Source organism: Papio anubis, chromosome 1 (genome assembly GCF_008728515.1).
Source record: "Papio anubis isolate 15944 chromosome 1, Panubis1.0, whole genome shotgun sequence".
Classification (NCBI taxonomy): domain Eukaryota; kingdom Metazoa; phylum Chordata; class Mammalia; order Primates; family Cercopithecidae; genus Papio; species Papio anubis.
The window spans coordinates 202,017,794-202,038,316 of NC_044976.1; the positions used below are offsets into that span (position 1 = coordinate 202,017,794).

Below are 20,523 nucleotides of genomic sequence, written 5' to 3' on the forward strand. Positions count from 1 at the left end.
TTGATCCTTTTAAACATAATAATTCTAAGAGAATTAGGTAAGATGCAGTCATTTATCTTATCTTTCTGAAAACCATGGGATAGTGTGTCTGTTCTGTTCATGTCAGTACCTGGCTACTCATTTTCCCTTTGTTTGCCATATCCTAAAATATCATTTTATTTCCTCCATTATGGAACAGCTCTGAGAATAGATGACACGTTGTCATCCCTAGACTAAATTTTTTTTTTTTTTTTTAATGGTAGGGGGAAAGCAACTGCCACCGTAAGAAAAATACCTGCTATTCCAAGACATCCCCACATGCTCATCTCAAAGCCATTAAGAGTCCACTGGAAAGAGTTTTTATGCTGTTTAGCTAGTTGGGATTTTAACATTTTCAAACCGAATTACAGTTATTAATATTTCTTATGCTTTGGTGAAGGATAAAGAAAACTGGCTATAGCTTTATTACCATCATTATGTTCAGAAGAGGTAAAGTGATTCTTTCTTTCTTCTGCCTCTGAGTAAGACAGGCTGTCATGAGTTTGGAAAATATGTAACACCTGAAAATGTTTGTGTCTAAAGAAAGAAAGAATAAATTCAAAGAAAAATATTTGTAATTAAAGAGAAGAGTTATTAGATCAAGTGTCTACAAACATATGGGTAAATTGCAGTGTTTTCTATTTCCGGGGGCCTTTATTTTACAGGTCACTTGTGCATAATGCACTAGAAAGTTGTACTCTTGTACATAACCAGTCCCCAACTAGAAATGACATTAACAAACGCATCCACAAAATGCAAAGAACCACTTTAATCGTTGCTTTGAAACTCCTTTATCCTCTTATTTGTAAAATAAATGCCATCCAAGTAATTAGGACAAACCCTACTACCTTCCTTTCTTTTCCGTGTCATGTCATCTGTTGAAACACCAGTATCTGTACAGCACAAGGGAGTCAAGAAGGAACATGCTCAAACTAGAGGCACAGTTAATAGACTGACCACCTTGGGCTCAACCCACCACCCAGAGAGAAGAGAAAACCAGCATCTCCTCACACTTGTAACCTATTCACCACGCTCCACAGGGAAGCTCTGAGTTTAGGCCACCAACTAATAGATGTGCAAAATAAACCAGAGAAACATTAAATATTAAAACTAGCATTAGCAAGAATAAGATGATAATTAGTCCTGGAAAACCTAACCAGCTATTATAATTTACTGGGCTCAGATTCTTACTTGAAAATCTATCTTCTGAGCTTTCACATTCCTCTAACATTTGTAACTTTCTCAATGTTTAACACATGAAATTAAAGTTACAAAATATTTATTACACATATCTTGTGAAAAAATGGAATACACCAATATGTAGTCAAAAAATAAAGATTAGCTAGGTGTGATGGCTCATACCTATAATGCCAGCACTTTGAGAAGCTGAGGCAGGAGGATCGCTTGAGCCCAGGAATTTGAGATGAGCACAGGCAACAGAGCAAGAGCATGTCTCTACAAAAACTTATTTTTTTTTTAATTAGCCAGTCGTGGCGGTACACACCTGTAGTCTCAGCTACTTGGGAAGCTGAAGCAGGAGGATCCCTTGAGACCAGGAATTAGAGGTGGCAGTGAGCTATGATTGCACCACTGCATCCCAGCGTGGGCAACAAAGTCAGATCCGGTCTCAAATAAATTAAGATTTTAAAATAGAAATAATATACGAAACTAAAAATAGATGAATTTATGCTGAATCTTATCATTAGGTTCACTACAAAGGACAAAAACTATAGCAAATACAGAGCACGTGAAATTCTTTCCTAACGGTATCTCAGAATATTCCTTCGGTTGTGAATTTTGAAAATTTGTTTGTGCTAAGAACATTAGCTTTAGGGGACAGCTACCGATTTTTCCTATCTAGAATCCATTCCCCTTTCTTCTGGAAATGGTGGCTTGAATTGCTTTGGAGAATCATTTAATTTGTGTGAGGCTAACTCCACACCTAACATGTGGTCAGTTAAGAATACCTCATCCCATGGCCACAATTATTGCTCCTGGGATGCAGCCTGGATCCCATCTCCTTGCAACTCCTCCCCTGAGATTTTGCTCTACTGTAGCTTGTGGAAACTCTGTGTTATTTAATCTCTCTCCCTCCTCCCTTGTTTTCTATGCCCTGCCCCAGACTTACCAAGCGTCTTTCAAGTCTTCAAACAGACCACTCGCCAGGCTTGTGTCCCAGCTGTTCCCTCTAAATGGATCATTCACTGCCTGAGCTGAACTGACAACCATTCGTGATCATCTCTCTCCCCGCAACGGGGTGACCCTACAACATATTCCCACGGTGTCCTCTACTTCCCCAACACCCGTTTCCATGCCTCTAAGGACTTCCTGCTTCTCTCTGTCTCTCCCCAGGAGAAAGCGCTGCGAATCCAGACTATGTTTGTTTTCTTCCCCGTTTTATCTATGGTGCCTGGAGCTGTTTCTAGTATGTGGTAGATGTTTGGTAAATATCATTAAATTAACAAATCACTATACAAATATATTAGGCAGTAAGCCCTTATATTAGAAAATATTTAAATGAAAAATTCTGGTGGTTATAGGAATATATTATATAATATATTGTAATCACAAATGTTTCATTTGATATAACTTTGTAGAAAACCACTCATTATAAAGTCAGGTACCTATAAATGGATGTTAACACTCTGCAGGCCACTATGTGCTCCATGGCATTTTCCCAAATCCTTACAACAGGTAAACACAAAATTCAGCAACTATTCCACTCTGAAAAGAGAGCTTCCTACCCCCACTCCCGTACCAGCCAAATGAGGTGATTACAGACATGTCTTCTAATTGTATACAAAGAAAAGAATGTCATACTTCATCTTCTAAGCATCTCAGCAGCTTCCTCTAGTAGACCCAAGGCCCATTCCCAAACATGGTAGGTAATTAGGAGGCCTAAACGGCCAATCCTGCCACCAGTCTCTGTCCTCTTGTGAGCACGGCTAAGCGGCTGTTTGCAGAGCTCCATTTTCTGTAGGTGGCATGTCGCCAGCTTCCTGGGGGCTCTGGATGCATGCCCGTGAATGGTATCACTCCAAAACCGGATGGCACATGGAAACCATGCAATCAAAAGACCTGGTCAAAAGGCCACCTCAGCTTCGTGTCCGAGTTAGAGAAGAAGCCATATGAAGCGAGGGCCCACACATGCCTTCTTCCTGAGCAGCTGTGAGTCGCGCCTGTCCTTCCCCTCTCTGTGATTTTACATCATCTTGTCATTCTAACAGATTGTAAAAAACCAGTTACGAGAGTTTCAGATTGGCAAATGCAGAGTCCTCAAACAAAAAGGCCATGGTATTTCTCCTTAGAAAGCAAACGTGCTATGAAATGAAATATTAGAAAGCTGTAGCATAAACTGGATCCTCATTGTACATGTATAAGGTGAGTGTCACTGGTACCATTTGCTCCCTCCTGCCTTATTCTAATTAACAGCACAAGGATACTAACTGCTTTCCTAATAGTTAAATGGACTCATACTACTAAGCTGGAATAGCTTAAGAAAAAACAAACATCAAGGAAAATCTGAGACTCATTTAATTCCTTCCCTAGAACTTTATAAAGATGACAGACTCATCTATAAGAGGCCCTGTGACCTTGACAGCAACATGAATATTCTCTCTTCCAGGTAATTTCCTAAACCTAGATTCTGACCATCTGGAAGGTGGTGAGAAGAAAGAGTTTGCCTTTGAATGATCTAATAAAAATGGATCTCTGGATTGTGTCTACATACAGTTTTCTTTCTGTTCTTTAAGCTAATTTTTACTGTGAGGGGCACTGGCCCTCTCCCCATAGTTTCCAATTATTCTTGCATTTCATGAAATTCTATGGCTTTTGCTCCCCAGTAAAAACAGAAAATAGTCACCAACACTCTGCAAGCACTTAAAAAACCCAGACAGAAACCCCACAGGTAGTGGGGATGCCCCCAAGTAAGGAAGGGCTAGGGAAGGCCACTGACCAACATTGAAGAATTTTAGAGCTTGAAGGAGCTGTTCTCATGCTAACTGTCTTGTTAATAACTTTTAAAGGATAGAAAAGAAATGGAGAACATTTGATATTTAAGCATAATTGTCTTTAAATAGGATGTTTTTCGAAGTTTTCCATGAGACATCAGTGAGTCTTTACGACCAATATTATAGTTATAATTGAGCCACTTATCAGGACTGCAGCTGTAGCAAATGGATTGAAAACCACAAAACGCACAAATTATGAGCCCCATTCAAGGGAAAAAATGGTTAAAATTATATAGCAGATTTATAATACAAGTATAACTACAGTAAAAAAAAAAATGCTTATTTTTCATGCCAGTATCCCAACAGCTCTAATACTAATATGGATAATAGGACAGGGAATAAAAGGAAGAACAAACTGATCCCACTTTTACCCTCTCTCTGAGGTCAAGAAGACAATCAATGAGCTGAGGTCTGCTCACCTAAAATGCATTTACCAAAAACTAAGCCAGGTATTAAGTGAAATGATAAAAAAAAAAATAGCTATAAAAAAGCCCATTAACTCACATTCCTATTACCAGTAGAATATGAAAATCAAAGCTATAAGACAACTTGATAAATAGCTACTATTAAATAATAATGGTAATAAATTGATATACAAGTTCAATAGTATTTTTGCCTGGTAAGTTTTTGATAGATCTGAACATGAAAATAAGTTCTTAAACATCTATCTTGAATTAAACACTGCAGTGGTACCAAAGATAAATATTTTTGAACACGAGAACATAAAAACCAGCAGAATTCTCCTCTTTGGGGTTTTATAACATAGGGGTAACTTATGATCTGCGAAGGGGAATAGAATCTTTTCCTGCTGGAAAGTTCACATTGGTGTTAGGCCAACAAATTTTTAAAGTACTCCACGTGCTATTTGGAGGAATTTCTCAAGTGATGTCCCAGAAAAGCTGATCTCCTTGATGTAGTTAAGAATTTTTTCATTGGAGTAGAGCAAGACCTCAATGAAAAAAAACCCTGAAGGATTCAGTCTCCACAAGTAACCCATATTATGAGTTTCCTTTATATTGATTTGCACTTCATCGTGAAGAAAAGGGCCCAGTCGAAGGTTTCTTAAATGGGGCTCTTGGGTGACTCTGTAAGTAAAGCAGCTTGGTAAACTCCATCGGAGTGGGGTCCTGGTCTGTCACAGTCACTGCTTCTACTCCCAGTCATGCCCGACACTCGGCTGACAATCATCATTAACCTCTATCTATCCATTTAAATTGAAATGACTGCAGACCAAAGTATCCCAAAGTCCTGAGTCGACACATTATCATAACACCTGCATGGAGCACACTGATTCTCATTTGTCTCTTTGGTCTCCTGGCTGGCTCCTCCTCCTCCTCAGGTCGTCTTTAATGCTGAGGTTTTTCAGGTTTACCCTAGCCTGCCTTCTAATTTTATACATTCCCTTGTGCCATCCTTGTAGTCTCATATGCCATCTCTATGCTGATGACTCATAAATCCTTATCCACAAGCCCAAAGACATCTCACAATCAACATTTCCAAGTGGCACTAAGATAGTCCTGGTTGTCCTGCCTACCCCTCCCTGCACCCAAATCTGCTCCTCCTCTGCCCGGCTCAGGGAAAGGCATCACCAACCACTCAGGTGCCCAAGCCAAACACCCAGTGTTCATCCTGCCTTCCCCTCACAGCCCACATTCAATCACGCCCATTTTACCTTCCAAGTACTCCTCAAATCCATGTCAATCTCTCCATCTCGACTGCTACAACCAGAGTTAAAACCACTATCATATTTCTCCTAGATTATAATGAAATCCTTCAACAGTTCCTTATTTCCCTCTGAATAAAGCTGCTTGCTTTAAGACAGCACAAGCCACTCATGATTTGATCCATGCGTTACAGCCCCTCGTGCAGCTGCTGGATTTCCACCCTCTATGCTCCCATGTGTTGACCTTCATGTTCTTATCCTCTGTACATGCCACTACCTCTGCCAACATCTCTTCAAGACATGTTTATTTCCTGCCTTGCTAAGAGGTGTTATCCATCACACCTCAGTTCACATATCATGTTTTTAAAATGCCTTCTCAAACCTTAAAGTTGGGTGTAAGTGATCTTACTTTTGGCCGCCATAGCATTGTACCTTTTTTTTTCTTTCTTACTCAAAGTTACACCAGACTATACCAGTTTATTACTTGCTGTTATCCTCCTGTAAACTCTAAGCATGGTGAAGGCATAGACATGTCCTGGCATGTGGACACTTGGCAAATATCCAGCTCTACCACACGCTGCTGAGATGGTGATAAAACCGCCTGTAAACGCTGAGCCTCAGTTTCCTATCTGTAAAGTGGGAATAACTGTATCTATTTCAAAGGATTATTCTAAAAATTCAATGGGACCAAAAGCTCTAAAAATAATAGCTGAAAATGTAATATATGAGTGTATATTTATTGATAAACATACTGATTTGAAATTGAGCAAAAGAATGAGGCCCATAACTATTCCAAAGGAACACAGTGAAGGAAAAAGTCAGGTTTACAAAATATGGGATGACTGCTCACTGATTTACACACAAAGAATAAGAGAACACAAACCAGTAACTGACTGCAGTGTTTAAGCTGATTCTCCAAGAGGCAAAGAAAAGCTTTTAGAAGCTGAGTGAGTTGCCCAAAGCAATCTCCAGGGAGGCACTATTCTCTTCCCAATTACAATTTATATTTGAAATTATCTTAGAGACTTTATACTGTATTAGAATATGGCTTTTCTAAAGTTTTAAACTTCCTGTATCTCAATAAAGAACAAGAACCAATTTCTGGTAGTAAACTGCTACCCTGCCCATCATTCTGTAAGTCAAAAATAGAATAAACAAGGGTTGTTTTGTTAAATAGACAATTTTGATCACGGAGTTTTTTGAAGGAGACAGAAGAACAGCTGCGAGTATTGACTGCTTCCCATTAAATCTTTTAAATCAGAAAGAGATAAAAAGAGATAGCCCTCACCTCCTTCTCTCAGGAGGTTATTAGTTAATACATCTTTTCAGCAATGTGACCCCTGAATTACAGATGGCACGGTAGGAAATCAGTCATCCCAATTAATAATTTAAGCAGAGGCATTTGTGTCTGAGGAAAACACAGCAAAAGAAGAAAAGAATTTCTATTTAATGTCAACCAATATAGACTGCACTTATTAATTTCATTTAGAGATCATAAAAAAAATCTGTCCTAATCGTTAAATGAATGTTTAGTGACAATGGGTAGCAAAGAAGAGAACATGAGCATTTTATAATGAAAACTGGCAGGCTGGAGCCTTAAAAAAATATAATCCTTCCTGAAAACACTCTGTTCTCACTAATATTATTTTCCACTGAATCCACAGTGGAAACTCTTGCAAAATATCTGTATTATGGTATTCAACAAAACTAACATCAATCAATATTGTTGAAAACTGAACTAAAGTGTACAAAGCATGTACCATCACTGTACTCTTTATTAAAATGCAACAAGTAAACACGAAGCCTTCAAATGTGAAGATGCTTCCTTTCAACTTAGTATAAAGGACATGAAAAGAAAACCCTGCCAATCCATACAACAGTCTAGTATTTGATTTTTTAAAAACAGTAATTTTAGCAGCAAATACACAACAAACTCCATTCACTACTCACACACACTGAAAGCCATCTTTGCACTGTTCCCATGTTTATTTGAATTATAAGATACTGAGTATTGTTGAACAGTTTTATGTGGTTTATTGTCTGATATAAAAAACCCTCTTGTTACTTCAGTAAATCAACGTATTCAGTTCTACTAGGCACTGTACTGGACGCTGTAGCAGGGAGGAGCATGAAAGATGAATGAAAGAGCTTCCTAATCCTCAGGAAGCTTAGCTGGGTAAGACATGCGCATGAATAATGAGTCATAAAAGAGATGAAGTTAAAACAATAGTATACCACTTCTGACCAAGCAAGTTACAAAAGCTGTCCATGAGTGTGTCACACATGCATGTCTCTCTTTCTCACTCTCTCTCACACACACACACACACAACACACTCCCCATGCCCGTGAGGGTCTGGGGGATGTATATCCCACACGCTACAGACAGATGCAAACTGGCAGCATTCTCTGAACACCAATAAGATAATATGTATTAAATCCTAAAAAACTGTTCAAATCATTTGGCTCAATACTCTACATCTGAAAAATCTACCCAAGAAAATAAGAGACATAATAAGAAAATAAAAAATTTAACACAGAAAAATATTCATCCAAAACTACAAGAATGAAAAACTGGAAACAGTCTTAACAGTCAGTGGTCAGGGATAAATGTGGTACATATATAGAATAAAATACGACACAATCCCAGTGTTTAAGAATATGCATGAACTTAAGGATTTATAATATTATGTGTAAACAGCCATACACAAAAAACTTTATATAAAGCATGAAACAAAGTATGTTAAAAATCTATATACGTAAAAATACAGGAAAGAAACACTCTCATATTATGATAGCGGTTCGCTCTGGTAAGTAGCCTTAGGAATGCTTTCTACTTTCTTCCTTGTATTTTTCTAATGTGTCCAAATTACGTAACTGTATATGTATGCTAACTTACATATATACAAATAAACTTTAAATTCAATAAATAACGAATTTTTAAAAAATCCTTCATAAAACTAATGGATGTTTAAATTACACAGAACATATAATATTTTTCCTTGTATAACAGGAGGACTGTTAGCTGTTTCTTCTCCCTTTTAAAGTCCCACAGTAAGATAAAGATGAAAATGGATATTAATACTGAATGAACAATACCTACTGTTGATTAATTTAATGTTTTTTTTTTTCTTATGGCAGGTATTTACAAAAACACTGCCCTTTATTCCCACGCAACAGAAATTACTTTTGTTAGAATAACATTTTTTTTTTTTTTTGAGACAGAGTCTTGCTCTGTCACCCAGCCTGGAGTGCAGTGGTGTGATCTCGGCTCACTGCAACCTCCACCTCCCTGGTTCAAGCAATTCCTCTGCCTCAGCCTCCTGAGTAGCTGGGATAACAGGCGCCCGCCACCACGCCTGGCTAAGTTTTTCTTTTTTTTTTTTTTTGTATTTCTAGTAGAGACGGGGTTTTACCACGTTGGCCAGATTGGTCTCGAACTCCTGACCTCAGGCAATCCGCCCTCCTTGGCCTCCCAAAGTGCTGGGATTATAGACATGAATCACCACACCTGGCCAATAATATTTTATACTCAAATATATTTTCACAGGCCTTACACCTCACGAGACGCTTGGTGCACTGCAAGGCTGCTCATGTGGTGGACGGCACAAAAGATTAAGAATTAAGAGCTTTGCATCACACCTCTGGGGACACGACTGACGCTGGGACCCTCAGCGGGCCACTTACTTCAGTTTCATCTGCACAATGGGGAGAATGTCTGCTTAGCACACTTAGATAAATGTTGTGGGACCAAGTGAGGAAGCACACATAAGTACTCCAGAAAATTTAACACCACAGATGCAAACTATGAGTCTAATCACCACCTGACGCCTGAGCTCGCAGACGCCCGGACAGGCAGGGTGGAGCCATTTACTCCCGTGGTATGTCCAGTCCTTAGCCAGTGTTCTTTCCATCTCACTGAGGAATAACTTGTGCCCAATTAAAAACAGCTTTGAGGAGCCGAGAGAGGAAGGCAAATCAGGAAGTGGGACAGACCAAGCTGCTGGCAAAACTGCAACTGAGGAAATCAGTATTATCTACGTAAAAGGTTGCTGTTAGGTTCTAGACCGATATTCCACCTCCTAACCTCTCTGAGAAGTGCCTAAGTCTCTCCTAGTCCCTGTAGTGCCAATACTGAATGCCAGTCAAAGCGGACTGTGCTGCAGGAAAACACAAACCCGGCCTCCCCAGGCCTGTACCTGTCATCCTACCTGGGACCCTGGTGCCTGGCAGCGCCTAACTCCTCAAAAAGCATGCCGGATGGTGTGTTCACCTCTCACGGGATCCCCTAACCCAGCGGTCCCCAACATTTTTGGCACCAGGAACCATTTTCGTGGAAGACAATTTTTTCAGACTGGAGTAGGGTGGGTGGGTTGGGATGAAACTGTTCCACTTCAGATCATCAGACCTTAGAGTGCTCAACCTAAATGTATGCGCAGTTCACAGTAGGGTTTGCACTCCTAAGGGAATCTAATGCTACAGCTGATCTGGCAGGAGGCGGAGCTCAGGTGGTAATGCTAGCCCACTGCTCACCTCTCGCTGTGCAGCCTGGTTCCGAGGTTCCTAACAGGCCATGGGCCCCTGCTGTAACCCACTGCTTGAGAGTTCTTCCAACTCCAGAATCTACATACCATAGGCCTGTGACACATGCCCTGCCCTGAGTTGACAACCCTAAAATTGGACTGATTCTCCAAGGTGGGCCTGGGCAGCAAGTCACTCATTTCACACTGTGTCCCCCTGACCGGTATCTGAGGCTGGGAGGCCAGGGCTGTGGATTTTGACACCCTCTCGCTGCAGATGTCCCTGCCCACATCAAGACTGTGCCCAAGGACTCCTCCCTCCCAGACTGAAGTGTCCTGCTGAGGGGTCAGTACAGTCCTCTTCCGAGAAGGCCTCCCCAAAGCTTCCCATACCACCGTCTTCTTGGGTGCCTGACAGAATAAAGACAAAGTACGAAGGTGTCAGTCCAACTACTCAGGAACTGTCGTCGAAATAAAGCAGTCCCACAAGGACAGGCCAGCACAATGACCTGGTGGGTGAAGACACATGTTAAAAATACTGGCTCCACTGTGTCAAGTCCAAATTCTATGTCCTTCCTTCAGCAATAAACTTGTCCTAAAATAAAACAAGAAACTTTGCAGTAAAACTTCCAAGGTCACTAAATTAAAAAGCAGAAAAGAGGACAGGAGCAGAAGGGGCTCCATACTTTTTAATTGTCTGGTTTGACTCATAATTGTCCCAGCTGACTCATAATTTTCCCAGCTTTGTTGGCTAGCTCATTCAATTCTTCAGAAAACAAAGTTTCCTGGAAACTCAAATCCAGGAGTAATGTAGGATAAATCCTCAAGAAACGTTTTCCCATAATGTACTTCTTTAGAAGGTTTTGCTTCCAGAGGGATACCATTCCAATTCGCTAGGCACAGGGAACAAATTCAAGGGCACTGAGGGGAAGACTCTTCCTTAAACATACTAGATTTGGAATGTTTCAAGTATGAACTGAGTGCTAAATATGAAAAGGAAACTTAAACCACTTTTAATTACAGATGACCACTAATTAATTTGGCTTATTTGCAAGAAGTTCATAACACTACAGATCTTTACCTGAAGAAAAAAAGGAAAAAAGAATCATCACTTAATATGATATATAGCATTTTCCAAAATAACAAGAACATCAAAATCCCCATTTTCTTCTTCTTCTGTTTTGTTTTGTTTTGTTTTGTTTTGTTTTGTTTTGAGACAGGGTCTCACTCTGTTGCCCAGGCTGGGGTGCAGAAATGCAATCATAGCTTACTGCAGCTGAAACTCCTGGGCTCAAGCAATCCTCCCACTTCAGCCTCCCAAGTAGCTGGTATTACAAGTATGTACCACCACGGCCAGATAATTTTTTAATTAAAAATCCCGTTTTCTTATAAAAAATATGATCATGGGAAATTACTGATTTCTTTGCATATCCAAGTTAATGAATAAGAGTGGGATGCAGAAACTGTAGTTATGATGACTCTGAGTCAAACAGAACATCCAACAGTGAAAACTCATCTCTTGTTAGCAAGTAAGCAATTTTTTTATATATATACACATCACCATTAACTTTCTAAAAACCACAGGTATACCCAAAGAACTTGTACGAATATTTTCTTATAAAATGTTAGTATTAACATAATTACATTTATTGAAGGATTGACTATTCCCCAAACCCTTGTAGGTTAATTCGATCCATAAAAAATCCAGCTTTCAATTGAGAAATTAAACAAGATATATAGTAGCGATGATAAAGAAGCATGTATACATTCATTGTGATTGCTACCAGTTTATTTGTGTCTCTGTAATACAAAGGGGGCTTTCAGGATTGGATACCACATGTGCAAAAGCTAAACTAAGAGGCCTTAATATACTCTCTATGTATTTATTGATTCATTATATAAATAAATTCCTCTGACTACAAATTAATAAAAAAAAAAAAAAAATCTCCAAAAAGACAAGAAAGAGACACCTCTCTCGATTAAACAGACAAGGAAAAAGTCTTAGGGCAGGAAAGTAAGCATTTGCCTGCAGTCAAATGACTATGTTTCAAGAGAATCAGAACTAGAATCTAAGTTGCTTCATTTTTTCTACTGTCACAGGTTCTCAAATTTGCATATAGCTTTTTAAAAATTAGAAATAAAAACAAAACACAAACATTACTGGCTTCATCTGTTCGAAAGAACCCAACCTAACCCAAATTTGTTAACTTCAGACAAATTCATTAACTTCAAGCAACTCTCTTGCTCCTCCTTCCTGCAACAGGCAACTCTCCTCTTCATCCTTAGAGCCAGACTAAGGGTAGATTTAGACAGGCCCAGGAAAAGGCGGCAGCTGCTCCAGCCTCACATCACTGGTGAGACCACGCACAGACCCGGCTTACAATCAAGTGTGGCACTTTCTTGCCAGTTGGCTCATGCTAGTTACCCATATAACCCAAGGAAACCTCAAGTGTTTGACTGGCAGAGCAGACTGGACATGATCTCAGGCACACCACCCCCAAATAACATCAAAATTTCACAATACCACTCCCAAACGCATTTTACTGATACTTTTGGTTTTTGCCTCAAAGAAACATTTTTTCTTCCCTTGTACAGAGAGCACTGTGTGGTGTTCTGGGTGTTAACCACCCCCTTAGACTCACAATCATAACATGAGATCTTAAGAGAGATAATCTATTCTCACCTCCCACTTTATAAAGCCAGAAATTAAGTGATTTGCCTAAGGTTAAGAGCAAAATGGATGTCCCACTGGAGTCTCAAAATGCTAATAGTTAGGTCATTGTCCTTTATACTTCTTTATTTGAAAGTTGTATTACTGACAAAGATCAGTTATGATACGTAGGTATTTCAGTTGGGCTGAAAATATCTACGTGACCACCCTGTATGCCCCCCACCTCTTTGTTTTTGCTTATTCAGTTCCTTTGCTTGGAACATTTTTCTTCTTCCATTGGAAACGGCAAATCTAACACACTCAAAGCCATAATCTATGACTCTTTTCCCCTCTAACTTTACCCTAAAACTTAACTTTCTAAGTACTTTGTGTTCCTTTACTATATAATGGCATACATTATATTCATCTGTTGACATTGACATACCATTAGTATCTATCGACCTACTAAGTATGAAGCTGGGCACAGAAGAATGGGTGACATGGCTCTTGGCTTGGGGGAGGCCAGTAGGGCTCAAGGGTGCCAGAATACAGTTCGGCTAAAAGAATGTCCTGCTAAGATTTCCTGCTGTTGCTCTTGGCTCATGCTAGCTAAAATAGTGTCCAGAGCTGTGTACCTTCTCATCCATATTCTAGCTGCTAAGATTAAAAGCCCATACATTTGCAAAACTGGAAAGCAGCAAGGGATATCACTATAGGATGGCAAACTGGACATCATAATTTCTTTCTCTCTTTCCTCAGCTAGGAGTAAACAGTTTTAAGTTTTGCTTTTATTCTTATGGAGGAAAAAAAGGTATTGCCAACTTTGGCCAACAGAAGGCAAGAGAAAGCCATAAGAGATCAGTATTATGCTCTTCAGCATGGCCCCACCTATTGCAGAATGATGTGTCATCGGCAACCTGAAGCCTCATTTCACCATCAACCCCACAGTTTGGGAGAGAAGTACTGGTTCCCAGACTTCAGTATGAGCAGTCACTGGTGATTAAAGCATAACTTCTCTGACCCTTGTCATTGAAGGTGAACCAACCTGTTTCTCCCGCAGTCTTTCCTGTATAACCAGAATCCTCATCATCTCTAGGGGCAGGAAGCCTCACCATTCATTCTTTTTTTGGGGGGATGGAGTCTTGCTCTATCGCCAGGCTGGAATGCAGTGGCATGGTCTCGGGCTCACTGCAACCTCCACCTCCCAGGTTCAAGCAATTCCCCCGCCCCAGCCTCCTGAGCAGCTGGGACCACAGGCACACACCACCACGTCTGGCTAATTTTTTGTATTTTTAGTAGAGACAGGGTTTCACCAAGTTGGCCAGGATGGTCTCAATCTCCTGACCTCGTGATCCACCCGCCTCAGCCTCCCAAAGTGCTGGGATTACAGGCGTGAGCCACCGTGCCTGGCCATCATTTATTCTATTTGCATTTGCAACCCCTGTCACATTTTCGCCATGGAGTTTCTCCTTTAAGCACAGGCCTGAGACCCTCCCTAAAAGTGCAGTACAACTAGAAAGGGTTCTTAAGTCTTCAGAACAGATTTCTGAGCAAAAAGGTAAATACTCCCTTTCGCTAAAAAAGTTAACAAGTTTGGGGTTGTTTTGACCAGCAGTTCCCAAATCTGACTACACATTTTCAAAATTACCTAACAGATGTTTATACCTTGCTTCCTGGTCTCTGGCCCCAGAGATTCTGGTTCAGAGGGCCTGGAGTAGCCCTGGAACCTAGAGTTTTAGAAGGAAGTTGCCATGTACAAATAGGATTGGAAGCTACTGGCTTCAACGGAATTCTAATAGAGGAAAACTAAAGGTAAATACACGACTCTAAAATCTCCCTGTTTTCACCTTTCACAAGTACTGAACCATCTTCCACTTAAACAGCTAAATGTAGTACAATTTATTTACTCAGAAGATTCTTGAGTGTGGAAGAAATGAAAATCTGAAATTGGGAACACTCTAGAAATCACTTACGAGTCCAAAACACTAGAAATTTCTACTCTGGTAACAGTAGCCTGGATTTGCTCTGCTGTCAAAATATACTCTAAATTGCAACATTTACTGAACATTCTGTAGGTGCCAAGCACTTTCTAAATGCCTTTTAAGTATTTGAATTTTGATAACCTTCTACGATAAGAATTATTATTATCCCCAATTTAGAGTAAGACTTCTCAATTCTCCTAATACAGCATTTAATGCCCTACCCAAATTTAGCTGCATTCTACCTATCCATCTTACCAACCAAAACCCCTAAGACCACCTTAAAATCTTCTCAAATACACATGAGCCACTCCAACCTCCCTAGCTTCCTTCTTGGAGTTCCCTTCCTGCAATGTCTTTTCCATCCCATTTCTTGTGATATTAAATATGCAGACATTGACATAAGGCCTAAGTTCAAATCCTGGCTTAGCCATGTACTCACTCTGCTCCTCTAGGCACATTTCTTAAACCCTCAGAATCTGTTTCATCATATGTAAAAGAGGTTTTATTTTTTCAACAAATACTTATACATGACTACTATCTTCCAGGTACTAGTCTAGGATCAAAGATGCAGTAATGAAAGGACCTGGAAAGGGTCCTGCTCTGACAGGACACATATTCTGGCATAAGAAGTCATGTAACAGAGGAACATCTTTTGGTTCTTCTTAGTAGCTGCAGTTGATAAGGTGGATAGGTAGAATGCAACCGAATGTGGGTAGGGTCTACAGAACTTGTTCAAAGCGACTGCTATCATGGGACAGGATCAGAAAGGCTGGGGACATGTAGATGCCCGTATGGGTGTTAATGGAAGGGTAGGTGGCTAAGGAAATACCTGAAGAAAAGGATGAGGACATGAGCCACATAGATAAACAGGAAGGGAAAGGGAGGAGGGGAAGGAGCTCCAATCAAGGACTGGAATTGGGAGCAAGCCTGGTATATACAAAGACAGTAAGGACACAGGTTAGAAAGGTAGTGGGCTCAGATCCGGGAGGGACTGATGGGCCACAGGAAGGATTTGACTTTCATTCTGGACAGTTCTAAGCAGAGGAGTGAGATCTGACTTAGCCATTCTGTTTGCGGTGATGAGGAAAGGCTCCAGGGAACTAAGATGGGAAGAGGGATGTAAGTCCACTGCAGTAATCCAGGCAAGAGAGCGTGATGGGGTCTGGAACCAAGTGGCAGCAGTATAGATGGTGAGAAACAGACAGCTTCAGGGTGGGAGGATTGCAACGGCAGCTTCGGCTGATGAATGGGCTGAGCAGGAGAACAAGAAAAGTCAAGAATGACTCCAGGATTTTTGGCCTAAGTAACTGAGAGGGTGAAGTTGACCTTTATTAAGATAGAGAAGATTGTAGAAGGGAGCAGGGTTATGGTTAAATAGATCACATGTGCAAAATGCTTATGAGCACAAGGCCTGAGACACAGTAAGAACTTGATAAATACTAACAGTATTTTTGCTGTTGTCATCATCTGTCCACATGAAACCTTGAATTTTCTAGCTCACACTGATCACTCCTTACTGTAAACTCAGCTATCTGTTCAATTCATTTGGGCACATAATAAGTGCTGACTTACCTTGTATTTTTGTGCAGTTTTTCAATGGGGATAAAAAAATAAATTTAGCTTCCAGAATTGTGTTTCCTGAAGGCAGTAAAGCGCATCCCATAACACTTCTTAAAACAAACTGAAATGTCTAGGGAGTCAGAATTCATATTTTAAAAAACAAAGATCCTGAGGTTTAGCTGCTATATGACCCAATCAGGACAAATGCCCAGAGTAATATAAGAAAAAAGCAAAACAAAACCCAGATTTCATGTCCTTGTTAAAAACGCTGAAGTACAGCAGGACAATGAGATGCCTAACTCTACTGTAGGAGAAATGCTAAAGAGAACTGTGGAATTAAGGTCCCTGAAATACAGAACAAGATGAGGCTGGGGTCAAGACAAAACATGCCTTCTGTGGTGCAATGCTCTGTAATGACATTAGCTGTCCAGATCCTTAAATTCCGTCAGATTTTGAAAATGAGATTCCTGAACTGATAGAGGGCATGGGTCAGAGGTTCCCGAAGGCCTGTGTGTCGACCAGTGCCAGGTCAGTTGCTGGAGAATTGGCTGAGGAATTTGTTTAAAACACAAATTCCTTAGCCACTGTCCTAGGAATCCTGACTCATGAGATTGGGTGTGGGGCCCCCAGCCAGTTTTTAACAAGTTCCTCAGGTGTTTCTGGTGTTGATTCATCTTTAAGATCCACGGGGTAAAAAAATAATTTGGAAAATATAAAACATTACACAAGCATATGATATGATTAAACCATTAATTCAGAAGTAGCACTAATGATTGAGTTACCCTTTAAAGTCACCCCATACTTCCTTCCCTATCACTGTATAATGATGCTTGTTTAAGACCACAGTTCTTCTCCAAGTGCTGGATCCCAGGAGGTCCACCACTGGGCTGGGCAATGATCTCTACAGAAAGGAGGACTGCAGCTATCATCCACCTGAAACTGGAGTTAGCACCTGAGTTGAATACACTGAATGAGATAGTGGACATAAAGTTTCAGTTGGAGCAGGTGTCCTGGGCCAGTGTTCAATCTAAAAATAGGAGAGATAACAGGCAAAGTGTTGGTTAAATCACAGAGGACAAAGCTGAGGCACATACAGATGCCCAAGGAAGGCAGAAGGGGATAAAGAAAAAGGTGTCACACGCCCTCAGCTAGACCTTTGATACACAACCTACAACATTCCACAACTGCCATGTAAAGACAAGAAAACTTTGCTCAGAGACTCCAAAGACACTTATCTAAAGCCGGACAATGAGTTAAGCAGCAGAGCAAGAATCCAGCAGCAAGTCTGTCTGGCTACATCCAAAGGTATACTCTTGCACACTGTGTCCCACTGGCCCCAGATGCCTGCCTGAGGCTGGGATATCACCACCATGGTGGGGTCCTGCTGACTCCAGCAAGGGTGAGTCCTTTGGGGCTGGATCTCTGGGAAGACTCATCATTCCAGCATCTACATCCAGGCTCATGAATCCTCCTGTTACACTGCTCCCCCGACACAGATCCCAGATCCTCACAATTTCGAGCACATCCCCCCTCTATCTGAATAGTATATGAAAATAAATTCTTTGCATGGAGTATCTGTTAGGCTTTGACAAATGGAATAAATCAGTTCTAACTGGTAGCAGCTTTGTACTCACAATCTAAAAATGGCAATTTATACTCATAAATATAATATGCTATGACAGGACAGAATTACTTCCACTGACAACATCAGGTTTTGATACAGTAATGTACAAGATACAGTTCCCAATCACCAGACTCTAAGCTGTAAGTTCTGAGTCCACTAGTCCAAAGAAAGATAAAAGGGAATTTAATAAATGGCTGAAACATCAAGGAGCTAGGTTCCCAGTCTGCCAGAGAAAGTACGCGTATGCCTGAGAAACATCCACAACATATGTTTTTTTTAAAGCTGTCATAATTTAAAGTCTCTCTAAACATCTACTGTTTAATCTAATTTTCCCTCATGAATGTCTGGCTTCAGCTCAAATTGAATCAACATTTCCATTATAAATCTCTATTTTCACATTTTTCTGGTTTGATTGTAAAATGTCTTTAGTCTGAAATATGACACAAGCAGAAGCCGGCATTTTAATGTTCTTCATTGGCAAAATGGTTTTACTACAAAACCAAAATCGCAGTTTTCTCAAGCCAAATGTCTAGAAATTAATCTAAGCAAAAAGAAAAGTAAAATTCTGTAGAAAAGTTTTCAGTTACAAATGCCATCCCAGGTTCTAAAAGAATAATCTGCCAAGCTATTATTAATATTAATTGCTACACATCTAAAGAAATTACATTTAACCTGAATATGAATATGTACCATGAGCCTATATCCAAATGCAACTGAATGCCAGACATTAAGTTCACATCAGATGCACTGTGCCTCACAGTAAGGAATTCTGTACTCTATCATTGATGCCTTTTAAGAAGTTACTTTGTGAGATATATATTATGAATGTTGAAAAGCAACAAAAAACTGGTATTAGTTATTTTTATTAGGCCTACTGATTTTTTACATATTAAAACAAACATAAGTGAGGCAGACTGCTCATAAAAGAGATTTAATGTTCCATCAAAGTTATAAATGTTGGAGACTCAAGTGACTTTCTCCTTAGGGATATGTTCTGTAGCTAAAACAGGCGGAGAATTCTCTGAAACTTAAATTCCGGCGGCTGACAGAGCAAAGGGCACGCACTGTCTGGGAAGGCATACTGATGACCTGCCAAGGAATCTGGTGAGAAGAGGTTTGGCTGCTAGGTCAGAGACAAGGAGACCAATGAAGCACGACAGATCTGAGAGCGCAGGAGCTGGGAAAGGCGGAAAACAAGTCTCTGTTATCTAAAAGTCAAGTTATCCCATTCCAGCTTGGGCCTGCGGCATCTCCCGCCTCTCTCCCTAAATCCCTCACTCTCTTCTGGCAATGCAGCCTCATCTCAGTAACCGTTGAGCAGAATATTCTTACCAACGTCTGGTGTATGTAGATGGTCTGCATAGGCAAAACACCTTTAAGGAAAACTAGAGGGAATCTAACTTAAGGCCTGGGAATTCAAGAGATGCTCAAAGCTATATTCTAACCGTAAGGGTCCTAACCAACCACTCTCCTGGCCTCCTGAGTCACTGCTTATTCCACCTTCCTCTCACCCTGTTTCAGATGGTATGTGACACCAGTGATATGAAGCCCAGGGACCGAGAGTAATCAGCCCATCAAATAAAGAAGCCTTTAGGCTGAAATGAAAGACAGCCTACACCATCATTAAAAAAATCTGTAAACGGATTGGTGAAAAAGAGTTCTCCAAAAAGGAAAAAGAAAACAAACAGACAAAATGACAGAAGTTCTAAGTCTAATAAGTTCTTTCTTTTTCTCTTGTAACTGAAATATTGCTATGGATGATTTCACTATATAAGTAATATATAAAAAGTTCTTCTGCCTAAAAAAAAAAAAAATACGATGACTGATAGGAGGAGTAGTTGAGGTGATAAAAGGGTCAAACACCAATTTCTCTTGTGTCCAAATATTTGGGATGTCTGATGGCTGAAGATGTTTTATCTCAAAGAATGTGCTTTAATTTGGAATTATTCTTTTATATACCACATCATGTCATAACTACATTATGGGCCGAGCACGGTGGCTCATGCCTGTAATCCCAGCACTTTGGGAGGCCACAGCAGGTGGATTGCTGAAGCTCCAGAGTTCGAGACCAGTCTAGGCAACATGGTGAAACCCTGTTTGTACAAAAAATAGAGAAATTAGCCAGGTGGGGTGGTTTGCATCTGTAGTCTCAGTTACTTGGGAGGCTGAGGTGGGAGGATCACCTGAGACGTGGGAGGTTGAGGCTACAGTGAACTGTGACTGTGTCACTGCACTCCAGCCTGGGGTGACAATGTCAGACCCTGTCTCAAAAACAAATTAATAATAATAATTACATTATGTATTAATCTGGTGGTACCAAGCAATTCGTAAATATAGCATGTCCTACTTCTTGGAACAAGAAATTCTGATCAATAAAATTAAGAACTATTTCTAGGTACATAAGCATGCAACTAAACCAACAGTATAACAGCAAAACATCAGAGTTGCTTAAGAAGAACGATAGTAGCAATACATCCCTTTACAGTGCCCACATTAAA

The 20,523-nt window shown here is 40.3% G+C and overlaps 1 protein-coding gene across 24 annotated transcripts in view; it reads right to left on the reverse strand.

The window, feature by feature from the left end:
• SIPA1L2 (signal induced proliferation associated 1 like 2) overlaps positions 1-20,523 on the reverse strand; it is a 231,545-nt gene that overhangs the window by 116,503 nt on the left and 94,519 nt on the right. Inside the window, exon 1 of one of the 24 annotated variants that reach the window (XM_031659375.1) lies at positions 449-1,405. The exons of the other annotated variants lie outside the window; for them this stretch is intronic. The gene's annotated coding sequence lies outside the window, so the exon portion shown is untranslated. Of the gene's footprint in view, positions 1-448; positions 1,406-20,523 lie in introns of those variants that run through there. 24 annotated transcript variants of the gene reach the window in all.